This window comes from Plecotus auritus, assembly GCF_963455305.1.
Source record: "Plecotus auritus genome assembly, chromosome: 2".
Lineage (NCBI taxonomy): Eukaryota > Metazoa > Chordata > Mammalia > Chiroptera > Vespertilionidae > Plecotus > Plecotus auritus.
In genome coordinates, this window is record NC_137771.1 from 103,108,871 (window position 1) to 103,124,886 (window position 16,016).

The following is a 16,016-nucleotide window of genomic DNA, read 5'->3' on the forward strand; positions in this document are numbered from 1 at the left end:
GTATGGGTACTCCCTTGTAGGTAACTAACTGTTTTTCTCTTGCTGCTTTTAATATTCTCTCTTTGTCTTTTACTCTTGGCATTTTAATTATGATGTGTCGTGGTGTGGTCCTCTTTGGATTCCTTTTGTTTGGGGTTCTCTGTGCTTCCTGGACTTGTAAGTCTATTTCTTTGACCAGGTAGGGGAAGTTTTCGGTCACTATTTCTTCAAATAGGTTTTCAGTATCTTGCTCTCTCTCTTCTTCTGGCACCCCCATAATTCGGATGTTGGTATGCTTGAAGTTGTCCCAGAGGCTCCTTACACTATCTTCATATTTTTGGATTCTTTTTTCTTTTTGCTTTTCTGGTTGAGTGTTTTTTGCTTCTTTGTATTTCAAATCTTTGACTTGATTCTTGCGATCCTCTAGTCTGCTGTAGATCTCTGTATAATATTTATTTCAGTCAGTGTATGCTTAATTTCTAGTTGGTCCTTTTTCATATCCTCGAGGGTCTCATTAAATTTATTGGCCTTTTCTAGAAAATTCTTGAAAAACCTTATAACCATGGTTTTGAACTCTTTATCCAGTCATTTGCTTTCCTCCATTTCTTTCATCTGTGATCTGTTTCTTTGTCTTCACATTTTGGCTGCTTCCCTGTGTTGACAGAGTGGCTTTGTGTGCTAGGTGTTCTATAGGGCCCAGTGGCTTAGCCTCCCCAGTTGCCTGAGGTGGACACTCTTGGTGCACCCCTTTGTGGGCTGTGTGCACAGTCTTGTTGTAGTTAAGCCTTGATTGTTGTTGGTATCACTGGGAGGAATTGACCTCCAGGCCAATTGGCTGTGAGGATCAGCTGTGTCTATGATGGGAGAACTTCTGTGCTGGAGACACCCTTATGAGACAAGCCTTGCAAAAGCCTCTGTGCTCAGCTTGGATGAAGCGGAGTCTCAGGGCGGAGCAGACAGCATTGGTTTCCCATAAGCCCTGCCCTAATAGGCCCCGTGTCTCAGTGTCCCGTGGTAATCACTGCAAGCACCTCTGAGAGAAAGCCGCCCCCGAGTTCTGCCTGCTGCCAAACAGTTTAGTTTCTCCCCGAATTAGTCTGGGTCCCCAGAGTCTCGCCCGGAACTGGAGTTCAGTGCAGTTGGGAGCTTTTGTCTCCCTCCCACTTGAGAAAGCCAGCCGCACTCAGTTGCTCGCCATCTCCACGCGTGTGCCTTGGTACCTCTGCCTTCCGCAGTTCCTCTGAGTCGCAGTGTGCTTTTCTCTTTCCTGACAGTCCAGTTTCACCCCAAATGAGTCTGGGTCCCCAGAGTCTCACCCGGAACTGGAGTTCAGCACAGTGGGGAGCTTTTGTCTCCCTCCCGCTTGAGAACGCCAGCCGCGTACTCAGTTGCCAGTCCTCTCCGCATGCGCGTCTCAGTATCTCTGCCTCCTGCAGTTCCTCTAAGTCTCAGTGTGCTTTTCTCTTTCCTTCTAGTTGTAGAATTTCCACTCAGCCAGCCTTCCTGTGGTTCTGGATGATGTCCGTTTTGTCTTTTAGTTGTAGTTTTGAAATTGTTGTACGAGGCAGCAGTTTAGGTGTTTACCTATGCTGCCATCTTAGTTTCCCAGCCGATTTCCTCTTGAGAGTCAGGATCAGTCACCCCAAACAGTACAGCAACCCCCTTGCTTGTTGTCACTGCAGTGAGGAGCCCAGGGTGCCAGGTGGCAGTCCCAAGTTCCACTTCAGTGGGGCCCCGCTGTGTTCCACATGGAAGTGTCCCCCATGGGGGCTAAGACCTCTTGACCAGCAGGGCCCAAAGTTGTAGGGTGGGAAGCAAAATGCTAGCTACAGATCAGATCGAGGGACAGTAGTGAGAGGAGCCACTCCGTGTCCTTTCCCCGAGGTCCGGGCTTTAAAATCCTGACTGAGGGAGGAACAGCAGCACCCGGGCCACTGATGAGACACACAGTGCTCCAGCTCTGTCAGGCGTTGTCACTTAGTTGATGACACAACTGAGTCCTCACAATACCATCAACTGTCTATGAAGCCTCTCCTTTAGAATGATAGAGAACATGATAAAATAAGTGAATTCTGTGATCATAACCCTATTGCAGTCCTCATTTGCTGTAAAACAAGTTCTTTGGTCAGAAGCTATGCTATGTGAGTAAAGCTGAATGAAGCACTCAAAGCTTACAGGTGGTGGTTTTAGCAGTAGCACATCCATAAGCAGAATGTCTTTCAGAAAGAACATGTCATGGCAGTGGTGCAATGAAGCTAATTTATACAAATATATTCTCTTAAAAAAATTTTAAAATACAAAATATAGAGAGTAAAAGGGGAAAATCCCAATGTACTCTCCTCCCTTACTTTTCCCCCTCCCCTCTATGCACAACCCCAAGACTCTCACCAGAGCTGTTTGACTAGCAGTCATTGGACTTGTGTTCGCTGTTTTTTTCTGTGCATTTGTGTACTTTTATGTGCACATCTAAAGGAAGCTTTTTTCCTTTAAATTTGAATGGGCTCCTATTACACATACTGTTTTAAAGTTCCTTTTAGAATTAAAATTTGTTTTCTTTGCTAACTACTAAAATACTGTTTTGATGTGAGGGACGATCTGAGTGAGATCTGTCTCTCTGTTCTCTCCATCTATACCACCTCTATGTCTATGTCCAGGTCTAGGGCTGCGTCTATGTATGCATCCATGCTTACATCCACATCTCTTCTCTGCCAAGTTACATCATGTCTATGTCCAAAGAAAGCACTGTGAAACTACGAATAGCCATGGACACACGAGGGAACCCAGAACAACAACATAATTAGTAACGTACATTTATTTTAATATATTTTTTCCTTTTTAATTGAATTTATTGGGATAATATTGGTTAATAAAATTATATACATTTCAGGTGTACAATTATATAATACATGATCTGTATCTTATGTGTTTACCACCCCAAGTCATGTCTACTTCCATCACCATTTATTCCCCCTTTACCTTCTTCTACCTCCCCCCACCCCCTTTCCCTCTTACAATCACCACACTGCTATCTGTATCTGAATGTTTTTGTTTTGGTTAGCTGCTTAATCCCTTCACTATTTTCACCCAGCCCCATAACCTTCCTTCCCTCTGACAGCTGTCAGTCTGTTCCCTTATCTATTCCATTCTTCTGCATTTCTCCTCAGGTAGCCACTTTCTGAATTTTTGCAATGATAATTCTATTGTTTTTTAAAAAATATATTTTTATTGATTTCAGAGAGGAAGGGAGAGGGAGAGAGAGAGATAGAAACATCAATGATGAGAAAGCACGCTCCCTACTGGGAATTGAGCCCGCAACCCAGGCATGTGCCCTTGACTGGAAGAGAACTCAAGACCCTTCAGTCCTCAGGCCAATGCTCTATCCATTGAACCAAACCAGCTAGTGCTATTGCTTTTGTTTTAATAACTTAAAAAAATTTTAAATAGTTTAAGACTCAGAAAAAGATATAAAAATAATACAGAGAGCTCCAGTCAGAGTTGATTGCCAAAGCCAGAAAGTTAAGGTTGGTGTAATAAAAGAAACTCAGGTATAGACCTTATTTGGCTCTCTCCAGTGTTGTAAGTAGTGTTTTGTATTAATAGTCACATGAGATTTTATAATGTATAGAGTTCTGTAGCTATCAGCACAACCAGGAGACAGAACTGCTCCAACCCTGCAACTCTGGCCACCAGTGATCTTTCCCATCACTGCAATGCTGGTACTTGAAGAATGTTATGTAAATGGCATCAAGCAGAGTATAATTCTTTGAGACTGGCTTTTTTTCATTCAGCATAATGCCCTTGAGATCAATCCAAGTTGTTGCATGTGTCAATAGTTTACTCCTTTCTAGTGTATATGAGGTAAGTTTCAATCTCTCTGGGGTAAATATCCCAGACTGCCATTGCTGAGAGAGGTAAGTGTATGCTTATCTTGATCAGAGACAGCTAAATTGTTTCTCAGAGTGATTGATCCATTTTCCATTCCCACCTGCAACAAATGAGAAATCAGCTGCTCCACATCCTCACCAGCACTTATACAATCAGTATTTTCTCTTTTAAACCATTTGAATAGGTGTGTAGTAATATCATAGACTTAATTTGCATTCCCCTAATTGCTAATGATCTTAAACATCTTTTTATATGCTAATTTACCATCCATATATAGTCTTTGGTAAAGTGTATTTTCAAGTGTTTTGCTTGTTTTCTAATTATATTTTCTCTTCCTTACTGTTGAGTTTGGAGAGTTCTTTGTACATCTGGAGGCAAGTTCTTTCTTGAATGTGTGATTTTCTTTTTTTGCTTTTTGTTTTTTGTTTTTTTTTGTAAGGCAAATATCTTTACTCTGGCAGGAGGATGCGCACACACATGGTCTGGGAACATGTGCACTGAACGTGTGATTTTCAACCATTCTGTCATAGTCTGTGGCTTGTCTTTTCACCCTCTTAATATTCTTTCACAGAGCAACAGTTTTTAATTTTGATAAATAGCAATCTCAATATTTTTCTCTTGAAGATCATACCTTTATTGTTGTGTCTAAGAACTCTTCACCTAAACAAGAAAAAGAATACTTTCTCCCGTTTTCTTTGAAAAGTTTTATAGTTTCAGCCCAGCCGGAGTGGCTCAGTGGTTGAGCATTAACCTATGAACCCGGAGTCACAGTTTGTTCCTGATCAGGGCACATACTGGGGTTTTGGGCTCGGTCCCTGGTGTGGGGTGTGTAGGAGGCAGCCGATCAATGATTCTCTCCCATCATTGATGTTTCAATCTCTCTCTCCCTCTCCCTTGGTCTTTGAAATCAATAAAAAATATATATTTTTAAAAAGTTTTAAGTTTGGCTTTTAGGTCTATGATCTATTTTGAGTTCATTTTTGTATAAGGTGTGAGGTTTAGGTCAAGGGTCTTTTTCACCTATATTTTCGACACCATTTGTTATAAAGATTATTCTTCCTTTACTGAATTGCTTTTGCACCTTAGAGAAAAATCAGTTGACAAAACTTTGTGTAGGTCTATTTCTGGACTGACTCTCTATTCTCTGGTGGGATCTAAGTTTGCTCCTCTGCCAACACCACACTTGCTTAATTACTGTATAATGTCTCAAATCAGGCTGTGTGATTCCTCTCACCTTATTCTTTCTCAAAATTGTTTTGGCTATTCTAGTTCCTCTGCTTCTTATGTAAATTACAGGATCAGTTCATGTACATCTACATCCTACAAAAAATCCTGTTGGAACTTTGATATATCAAAGGGATCATTGACATTTTTACTACATTGGGTCTTTTAGTTAATGAACATAGTATATCTTTCCATTTTTAAAGTTTTTTTTTCTTTTTCATCACAATATTATTGTACTTATTTATTATAATTTTTTTTAAAAAAGAGAAAGTTTATTTAGAAAGTTACAGAGGCAAAAGAAGGGCCCTTGGAGCTTAGGAGAGAGAAAGGTAAAGGTAACCCTCTTGGGGGAAAATGAAGGGGAAGGAAAAAGCATCCATTTTTGTAATTTTTAGCATTTAGATCTATGCATGTTTTGTTAGATTTATACCCACTATTGTCTTTATTAAAGCAATAATAATAGTATTGTGCTTTTAATTTCTCTTTCCAATTGTTCATTGCCAACACTGATTATTAGCATGATTGCTTTTAGTGTGTTGGTTTTGAATATTGAGAATCTGCTAACTTCATTTATTAATTCTTGGTCTTTTTTGGAGTTGGAGGGGTAGATTTCTTTAGATTCCCTAGACAATCATGTCCTTTGCAAATAGGAACATATGATTTCTTTCTTTTCAATCTGTATGCTTTTAATTTTCTTTTCCTTCATGAGAATATACCCCAACTTACTTATTCATTCTCCTGTTGACAGGAACCCACTTCTTATGTAATCACTAGTACCGCTTCTGTTACCAGTACAAGTCTACACTCTTCATCCAAATCCCTGGAGGCCAGCTCTGTTTGGGAATTCTATATATATATATTTTTTTTGATTTGAGAAAGTTAATTTGTTGCACTTACTAAATATTTTATAACACTCTCAGCAGGATCTGGACATTAGCCTGCAATCAAATACATTAGTGGTTGTTTTGTTTTTTTCCAGAGAAATAAATGAATATTCACACTAAGTGAGATGAAGTCTAAAAATAACCTCACATCAGTTCTGGTCAGGTTTTGCTGCAAATGACTTTGTATCAAACTTAGGAAAAAACTTTCTCTGAGAAAGTTTTTGGAATTCCTATGAAATTGCAAATTTTTATTATTTTACTTAGAGTTTGGTGTTTCTTTGAATTTGTTTTTTCTCACCTATAATTTTTGCCTCAGTACAATTGGAGTTTCTCCTCTTACTCATCTGTTTCCTTTCTGCTTTTTGTCTTCTGGGAATTCTTTATGGTTTCTGGTCTGCTAGTGGCACCTGATCTCATATTCTATGATACATTTATTTTTTATTTAAGTCACTTTTCTGATATTTTTAAGAAATTTGGGGCCCGGCTGGCATGACTCAGTGGTTGAGCATTGACCTATGAACCAGGAGGTCATGGGTTTGATTCCCAGTCAGGGCACATGCCCAGGTTGCGGGCTCGATCCCCAGTGTGGGTAGTGAAGGAGGCAGTGGATCAATGATTCTCTCTCATCATTGATGTTTCTATCTCTCTCTCCCTTCCTCTCTGAAATAAATAAAAATCTATTTTTAAAAAAAGAAATTTTGGGTTGGAGAGTTTAAGATGTGTTTTCTCATCTTCGACCTTGCTCCAACATCCCAGATCATTCTGTTTTCTGCTTTATATATTCTTTTTTAAAAATATATATTTTATTGATTTTTTACAGAGAGGAAGGGAGAGGGATAGAGAGTTAGAAACATCGATGAGAGAGAAACATTGATTAGCTGCCTCCTGCACACCTCCTACTGGGGATGTGCCCGCAACCAAGGTACATGCCCTTGACCAGAATTGAACCTGGGACCTTTCAGTCCGCAGGCCGATGTTCCATCCACTGAGCCAAACTGGTTAGGGTTATATATATTCTTTATAAAAAAATATTTTTATTGATTTCAGAGAGGAAGAGATAGAGAAAGAAACATCAATAATGAGAGAGAATTATTGATTGGCTGCCTCCTGCACGTCTTCAACTACGGATCAAGTCCACAACCTGGGCATGTGCCCTGACCGGTAATCGGACCGTGACCTCCTGGTTCAGAGGTTGATGCTCAACCACGGAGCCATGCTGGCCAGACTGCTTTATATATTCTTAATACACAGACATGTGTACATATGCACACACACACAATTTTTTAATAACCACGTGCTACATTTGTAATCAGTAAGTAAACATGGCCTTGAAGGAAGTCTAATTGGATCCTCTCCTCACCCTCCCCAGCAAGGTGGGTATTGGCCATTTTATTTTGAAGAGAATCAAGAATAGAGGAAAGGGGTTTGTTCAACAAAGTTGGGCCTCTTTCACCAGCTGGGCCTTCACCAACTCATAAGATGTGGAACTCCTGGGATCAGAGAAAAGACCAGATGGAAATGTGCCAGAAGGTGAGTAGTGTTATCTGTGATTGGACAGATCATGGAAAATATTTGCTGTCTTTCTTTTACTTTTTAATTTTCTAGAGTGACTGTGTAGACAATTTTTTTATAATTTTGAAAATATTTTTTATGGATTGATAAAAAATAGCTCAATTTGTACATCTGCTTTTCCATTCAATCTGTTGCATTATATTGTTTTACTAAATTATATATATAAAAATCTAGCCTCTCATGGATATATAGTTGGAAAGGTAAGGACTCATGCTCATGGACACCCCAAAAAGATCTTTGGAATTGCTAGGGTCCTTGGCCCACAATTAACAATCATTTTTCTGGAAAGATGTTAGTGTACTACAATTTTTTTAAAAATGTGTGCAATTTGCCCTGCCAAGGTAGCTCAGTTGGTTAGAGTGTTGTCCCAGTACACCGAAGGTTGCAGGTTCAATCCCTGGTCAGGGCACATGCAGGAGTCAACCAATGAATGCAAAAATAAGTGGAAGAACAAATCAATGTTTCTTTTTCCCTCTCTCTTTTTCTCTATCTCTAAAAATCAATCAATTAAAAAAGGTGTACAATTAAATGATTTTTAATATATTTATAGAGTTGTGCAACCAATATCACATTCAATTTTAGACCATTTCATCATCTCAGGAAGAAACTCTGCACCCTAGGCTATCTACCTCCCAGCTCTTCATTCTCCCCAATCCTGAGCAATCACTGATATACGCTCTATCTCCTTATATTTATCCATTCTGGACATATAAGTGAAATCATAATTGCTTTTTTGTGTGTGAATAGCTCTTTAGCATAATGCTTTCAAGACTTATCCATGACACAGTATATACTTCATTCCCTTTTATGACTGAGTAATATCCCATTGTATGGGTATATTACTTTTGTTTATCTGTTTGTCAGCTGAGAGATATTTGGATTTTTTCCATTTTCTGGCTATTATTATTTTTAAAATATTTTTATTTATTTCAGAGAGAAAAGGTAAGGGAGACAGTTAAAAACATTAATGATGAGAGAAAATCATTGATTGGTTGCTTCCTGCATACCCCCTACTAGGGATTGAGCCCATAACCCGGGCATGTGCCTTGACCAAGAATCAAACTGTGACCTCCTGGTTCATAGGTCAATACTCACCCACTGAGACATGCTGGCAGGGCTCTTTCTGGTTATTATTAATATTGTTTCTATGAATGTTTGTGTGTAAGTTTTGTGTGGCCATATGTTTTGAATTCTCTTGGGAGAATTCTTAGGAGTGAAATTGCTGGCTCAAAAGGTATGCCCATTGGAAGTAGGCCAGGTCATTTTTCAGAGTTGCTGCACCATTCACAACTGTGTCAATGACCATGGAACCTTTTATAAAATACACTTGCATTTTCTTTTTCAAAGAAAGAAAAAAAATACCATAAAGGAATAGCTGTAGGTTCCAATTTTGTGTCTTCTTCACTTTTTATTGATAAAATGGAAACAGCCAGCAATACCATCTGGAATTCTCTGCCAGACACACAGGTCTGTGCTTGCTAAATACCATGAGCAGAATTCTTTCACAGAAGCTCCTTGAACCTGAAACACAGCAGTACTCGGTGACCATGGGTCCTCAGTCTTAGGAAAGCCTTAATGAAGCCTTGGCCAGGGAGGCAGAAGTGATACAGGAGTATGTGGGGTCTGCCTCCAACCCTCAATTAAAGGGTAGTTTATGCAACATGCCTTTTTTTTGAACCAGAGCCAGGGTCACTGTTGAGCTGAGGTAACATTAATTATTTTTCCGCTTGTCGGATTCCATGAAAAAGATGTGAAAATGGCCTGTTTATGAAAGAGTACAGGCAGAGGCTGTGAGCTGATTATGTCAAACCTCGTCAAAGCTTCCTTGGTGTGGGAGGTTATAATCAACAAAGCATGGCGGCATCTGTGCCCATTACAGGAGGAGCCCCTCTGCCTAGCTCGCCAGCAGAGACAAGAAGCCAGCTTAACCCCTGCTGGACTGAATTGGGTCGACTGTGTGGAGCAAAGTTTTACTTTCATCAATTATCTAGTACACAGTTAGGGGATAGAGCAGCCAAGAGGGTCATTGTCCTTGTTTTGCTCCCTTGAGAGAGCAGCATCAATTCTTTCTGTGACTTGGGCCGCCATATAGATGTGTCAAGGTGCAGAGTTGCAAAGCTTGAAAGATACAGAAATAAGCTTTAAAAAACAAGTCTGAAAACAACCTCAGAGAACATTAGCAGGGAGCCCCACACTTTCTACATAGGTGGGGCTTAGGGACTGTGTTCTGGTTGAAAGGGGTGTCCCAATGTGGCAATTGCTAGATTAAGAAATCTTGTCTTATCAGGAGACTGGGTAAAGCAGCTGGTGATACTATGGGGAAACTAAAACTCATCACCCAGTGTTGTCCTTGGGAATGATTTGACCTAAAGATCATCCAATATGTTGGACTCAATTTCTTTTTTTTCATAACCAATAATTATGTCTCCTTTCTTTTACTGAAATGAAATACATTGAAAAAAAGCCACTTATATGGCCCTAACTGATTTGGCTCAGTGGGTAGAGCCTCGGCCTGTGGACTGAAGGGTCCCAGGTTCGATTCCAGTCAAGGGCACGTATTTTGGTTGTGGGCACATCCCCAGGAGAGGGTGTGCAGGAGGCAGCTGATCAATGTTTCTCTCTCATTGAGGTTTCTAACTCTCTATCCCTCTCCCTTCCTCTCTGTAAAAAATCAATAAAATATATATATTTTAAAAAGCCACTTATATTCTGACTATAAAAAGATCATATGCCATAAACATAAAATAAACTATTAGTGATGTGCAATGAAATAAAGAGCTTATACCAGAAATGAAAATAAACTTTATCACTAAGCACATTATTTAGTTTAGCTGAAATTTTTTTCACAGCCTCACTTTCTTTTTTGTTTGTTTGTTTATATTGCTTTAATCTATGTCAAATGTAAGTTTACAAAGGGAAAGGACATCGTATAGAATAGAGAGATGCAGCATCACACCATGGGGCCCACAGGAAGGGTGGGAGACCCTTTTCCCTGGGAGCAGCAGCTCTAATCCCAGAGATGGTTCCTGGCAGAAGGCTGGGCAGCCAGGAGCCCCCTCATCCAGCCCCAAACTCGGCCCCTGATGTAGCTCAGTTCCCATTTCTGTGCCTCCCCCTCTCCCAGCTCCTTATAAAGAGCCCCAGGAGCTAAGACTGAGGAGAGGAGCATATCCCTTGGGGCATGTGCCCCATGTCTGGGAGAAGAAATATATACCACTGAACACCCAGCACATGGGAGAGGGAAGGGACACCATGGGAGAGGGAGAGGCAGGCACCTCAAGAGTGGATGGGCCGATCCCCAGCCAGCCCTGAACACTGCTTCTAGGTGTTCTTAAAAAAAAGAAGAAAATCATACAACCGAAGGGGAGTGAAGGGGTGAGGGTGGGAAGTTACCCCATTTATATCCAACATTGTAAACACATGTCCATATTACATGTGCTGGTGTTTGCATGTCTGTAGGTTGGTCTGGAGGCTGGATCTCAGGAACCTTGTCCTGCTACCCACCCTGGGAACAGACCTGGAGCAGATATGGTCCCCAATCCTGGCGGGAACCTGACAGGGCCTGGGCCTCAGCATCCACTCTGGCTCCAGAGGCATGTGTGTGTGCGCATGTGCATGTGTGCAAATATGTACATGGGGAACCTGTGTGCAAGTATGTACAAGGAGTAGGGTCACATACCAGAAGCAGGCATGCAGGACTGCTTGAAGCAAGGCCTGCCTGGGGTGGCCGGCTCACAGGTAGATTCCTGTAGGTCTCCGGGCGCTGTGATGGTGTTGCTCTGAGGGCACAGCTTCTTGGCACCCAGTGTCCGCAGCCAGCGCTCCTCAAAGTGCACATGACAGCCCCGGATGGACGTCAGGAGCATCCATGTGAGTCCAGTCAGAGGAGGCATTTGTAGCGGCCCCACTGATAGTTGCTGTTCAAGTTCCCTGACCCGAGCCTTCAGGGCCTCAAACGTGGCCACAGCTGAATCTTCCGTTATTTCTCGATGTCGCTATTCTTGCAGGTCTTCTGCATGGCCTCCCGCTTGCTGCTCTCCCCGTTGCTGGTAGAAGAGATCTCATCGCTGGCCCACTCAGAGACTCAGGTGTGATGCGTGTGCTGGGGGGTCGCCATTTAGAACGGCACCTCTCTCCTCGGCTTCACCAGGCTCCTCGCCTGTGCGGGGATGACGCCAGCCTCCGTGTGGCTTCCATACTCCAGAGTGCCATCCCCATCCACATCCAAGCCGGCATCACGGTCAGGACTCCCTCAGCCGTTGCACACGATGAAGCCAGAGCCCCTGAAACACCTCCCAGGCGAGTGGCGGCCCATATCCGTGTCTGCCCGCATCCCTCATGCTCCTCAGAGCGGATGCTGTTCTCATGCTTGATGTCCACGGCCTCCTCGCGGGCCATGCAGGAGCCCTCCCTCTTAGAAAGGCGATGCTCCACGTGCCTGCTCATCTCCTGCTCCGATACTGCCAGGGGCGGCTGCACAGGGGACACCTGCCCTTCATCTTGCTTCCTCCCTTTCATTTTCCCCATCCGAGCATTCAGTGTGTCTGCGATTGACTCACACTCGCAGGAAGGTCTGGTATCTGTGAGGGGGGCAGTCGTCAGTGGCGGATGAGTGATGCTGTGGAGACTCTCCTTCCCTCCTGATGGAAGCAGCAACAGGAGGCGCTTGGGAGCGCCTGGAGCCATGGCGTCCCTCAGAAGGGCATGCTTGCAGTGTCGGTGTGCTTTCTTTACTTCTCTAGTCTAGGACTTCCATTCAGCCAGATTTCAAGCTGTTCTGAGTGATGGTTGTTCTGTATTTTAGTTGTAATTTTGATGTGGTTGGGGGAGGCGGCGAGTACCGGCAGTTTACCTACACTGCCATCTTCCACAGCCACACTTTCTTAGTGAAGGAAAGCAAGATGTCAATATACATTCTGGCACAATTGCCTTACCTCGTAGCTCACCAGCACTTCAAATAGCATTGCTCTAGATGAGATAATTAAATAGTCAGAAGTTGAGCTCATACATAGAGTCAGCATGAATGTGACAGTTGCCAGTGAGGACTGATACAGGCATGTAACATTGGCAATTTAATTAAAACATATGTGTACTGCTATCATTAGTGATGTGATTTTCCAAAATTGTGGTCAAGTTCTTGGTAAATTTCTGAATATATAAAGTGCAATTTTTCTCTTGATTCACATTTCTGGACATTTCAGTGCATATTAAACCATTTATGTGCAGTGCAGGATTCAGTTCGAGGTTTGAATCACTGATAGCAGATTTTTACCTCCTAAATGAATGTCCAGAGGAACATCAAAAAATCATGCAACAATCAGGGCCATTCTTCAAGGTGGAACGACCCTGCATAATGCAAACCTCTAGCATCCATAGTCCCTATGTACTCAATGTCAGTGGTGGTTCCCAATCACTGGCAAACAAAGATACCCTCATACATGTCCTCAGTGCCCTAGAGAAGCAGTGCCACCCAGTCTAATCCAAATTCCAAACTTCACAGGTGGTCCTAGGAGGGAAGTGGCTTCCCCAAGATCACAGGTGAGTCCCAGGGGACACTAGGACCAGAACTGAGGTGCCAGACTCCTAATGCAGTCCTACTGTCCCAGCCCAAAGTGTCCTAAGGTACTGGCCACCCTCAACCCTGCCCATGTCTGCTGACTGGCCATTAATTCACTATTGCCTCTAAAGTAGCAATTTTTATGTATGGTGATGGATGTTAACAATATTTTGAAGATTAATTAATTTACTTATTAAATTTTTTTTTTCCTTTTCACCCATTCCCCCACCATCTTTCCTTAGGCAACCATCAGCTTGTTTTCTGTGTCTATGGGTCTGTTTCTGTTTTGTTTGTTCATCAGTTTGTTTGTTTTTTAGATTCCACTTATAAGTGAGATCATATGGTATTTGTCTTTCTCTGGCTGACTTATTTCACTTAGCATAATAGCCTCTATGTTTATCTGTGTTGTTGCAAATGACAAGATTCCATTCTTTTTATGGCTGAGTAATAGTCTGTTGTATATTTGCACCACATATTCTTAATCCATTTGTCTACAATGGACACGTGGGTTGCCTCCGTATCTTGGCTATTGTAAGTAATGCTGGAATGAACATGTGTCTTTTTGAATTAGTGTTTTTGTTTTGGATAAATACCCAGAAGTGGGATTGCTGGATCATATGGCAGGTCTATTTTTAATGTTTTGAGGAATCTCCATGCTGTTTTCCATAGTGGCTGCACAGGTTTATGTGTGTGCTACACTTTACTACAAATGGCATTGCAGTAGGTGTGGGACACCAGCATCCCACAGACACGTGAGGAATGTGCTATGCCATGTTGGGACAGCTATATCACTAGGTGACTGAAACATCATTATGTGGCACAAGATTGTAGTTGTCACTCAGATAGTGTTTATTAAATGCATTTCTTAATGGATTAAGTAATCAATAGCAGTCTGCTTAAAGAACTCCAGGTTGTTCCGAGAAGTGGGATGTCTCCTTGTGCTTCTTAGGAACAGAAACGTTAGGGAACTCCATGAGACTTCCAGCAGAGCATCACAGAGCCCGCAAAACTTTTTAAGCTCCACATATAGGGTGTCCCCAAAAATGTATGCATACACTTTGAATAATTATAAAAGCAGTTTTATTAAAAAAAAACATTTCGTTTTCAAAATTGAGCTATCAGCTGTTAAAGTGTGTATACATGTTTTGGGGACACCCTGTTATAACATAGGTAATGGGGATGGGCAGGGACAGCAGTGTAGGTTGTGTACTGCAGAAGCTAGGGCTGCAATGCTCACTGTTTCCTAGAGGTGTGCTTACAGTTGGGTTGGGCTGCCAAGACACACACAGAAATCATTAAACAACAAATAAAGAGATTTTGTAGTTGTTTTACATGCCAACGGTGCTATGGTTCAAGCTTTGGTATTTTGGTTCATATTATTTTTACCCTTGGTTGGTCTTACTGGCTACTAGTAATAATATACTAGAGAGTAGATTGTGGGTGTTCAGCAAAATGTTCTGTAATAAATCCTGTTGTTCCAAACCTGCTCACTTTCTGCATATTCCCACTTCTCAGCCAGACGCCAGATTCCTGTGCCTTCGCCCAGCCACTTCATCTACTGCATCACCCTTTTCTTTGCTTTTACCCAAACACTGCAACTGACCCAGAGCACAGTGCAGATGTCACCTTTTCTCTGTAGTTTGGAGACCTTTCTTTGGCATTCACCTGCCAGAGGCAGAATTCACTGTTCCCTCATGCTGGTGCCACCAGCACTTTTTGCAGAGCCTACTAGAGCAAGAATGAAAAGCAGGAGAGGAAATGGTTACATGCTTTAAGTCAGAGGGAGCAGAGTTCAAAATCTGGATCTCATCAATAACTGTGACACTGGGTTCTAACACTTCTAAGCTTTAGTTTTCTCTCCTTTACAATGGGAGTAGTAATAGTTCTCCTCCCTGAGCTGGCGCTGATGTTGAAGGTTATAGATGGACAGGATAGATATCTGCCTGGCTTTGCTCCAAAGGAAATTGAACTGGAGATCACCTCTCAATGAGAGCATTCTGGAGAGCCAATCCATGTTTATGTTTTATCCTGGGAAAATTACCAAATGTTTACCAGTAAGTAGTACTTACTTGTTTAAAAACTTAATTAATGGTTAAATTATAAAATGCATCTGTTATTTTTTTTCCTGTTTCTAAACCCTTTCTTCTTCTTTGTTTATAACGAGCTACCCCTGCCCAATTCATCAGTTGAGATGGAAATACCAATTTATTTGAGATGGTGGAAAGGCAACGGTAAGCATTACTGCCACGTGTGTGTTTTATCAGTGGTTGGGGAGCCCTGAATCCTGCTACTCTCACACCCACATGGTGTGGTATGGTATGCTATAGCATAAAGGCATTAACACCCAGGATCTGGTATGGGTGGGGTTGTCTGGACCAGAAAAGCAGACCTGGCGTTTATGAAGCAGGCATTCAAGGCACACCAGGGATCCATCAGGCTGGACCAAAGCTGCCATTCACCCTCTGAAGCACCACAGCAAGGATCAGCCGGCTGCCAGCCTGACCAGGGGCGACACTGAAGAGCTGAGCCTGAACTGCACACTGCCCATTCCCTGGGTGAGGTTTAGTACGGGCTGCCTTATGGCTTTTGATAAATTCTCCAAGTATGCCTTAAAAAATTAAATTCAGCAGCAAGGTCCACGTGGAGTCTATGTAAGAGAGTGACTGTCAGCTTCCAGGTGTCCCCTCAATGACCACGTCCCTCAGGCTCCTCTGCACACTCTCATGCTCACGGCTGCTTTCCCGTGGTGTTCTGTCTTATTGTCCCCACATCTGACGCAAGTAGGATGGCAACATGCTACATCCTCTTCATTTACCCCACTAATCCAGTTCCATCTTTCCCGTTAAAATTGCTCATTTGTACCATATATGGCTTCAAACTCAAATCTTTGTACCTCTGTGTGTTCTTTTCTGATC

At 42.2% G+C, this 16,016-nt stretch overlaps 1 pseudogene across 1 annotated transcript; it reads right to left on the reverse strand.

Moving 5' to 3' along the window:
- Positions 1 to 11,215: 11,215 nt before the first annotated feature.
- LOC308241162 (E3 ubiquitin-protein ligase RNF220-like) lies at positions 11,216 to 12,508 on the reverse strand (annotated as a pseudogene). The gene is made up of 2 exons: positions 12,479 to 12,508; positions 11,216 to 12,287 (listed from the first exon to the last, which is right to left on the reverse strand). The product of its transcript is annotated as an E3 ubiquitin-protein ligase RNF220-like (transcript).
- Between the last annotated feature and the right edge of the window lie 3,508 nt (positions 12,509 to 16,016).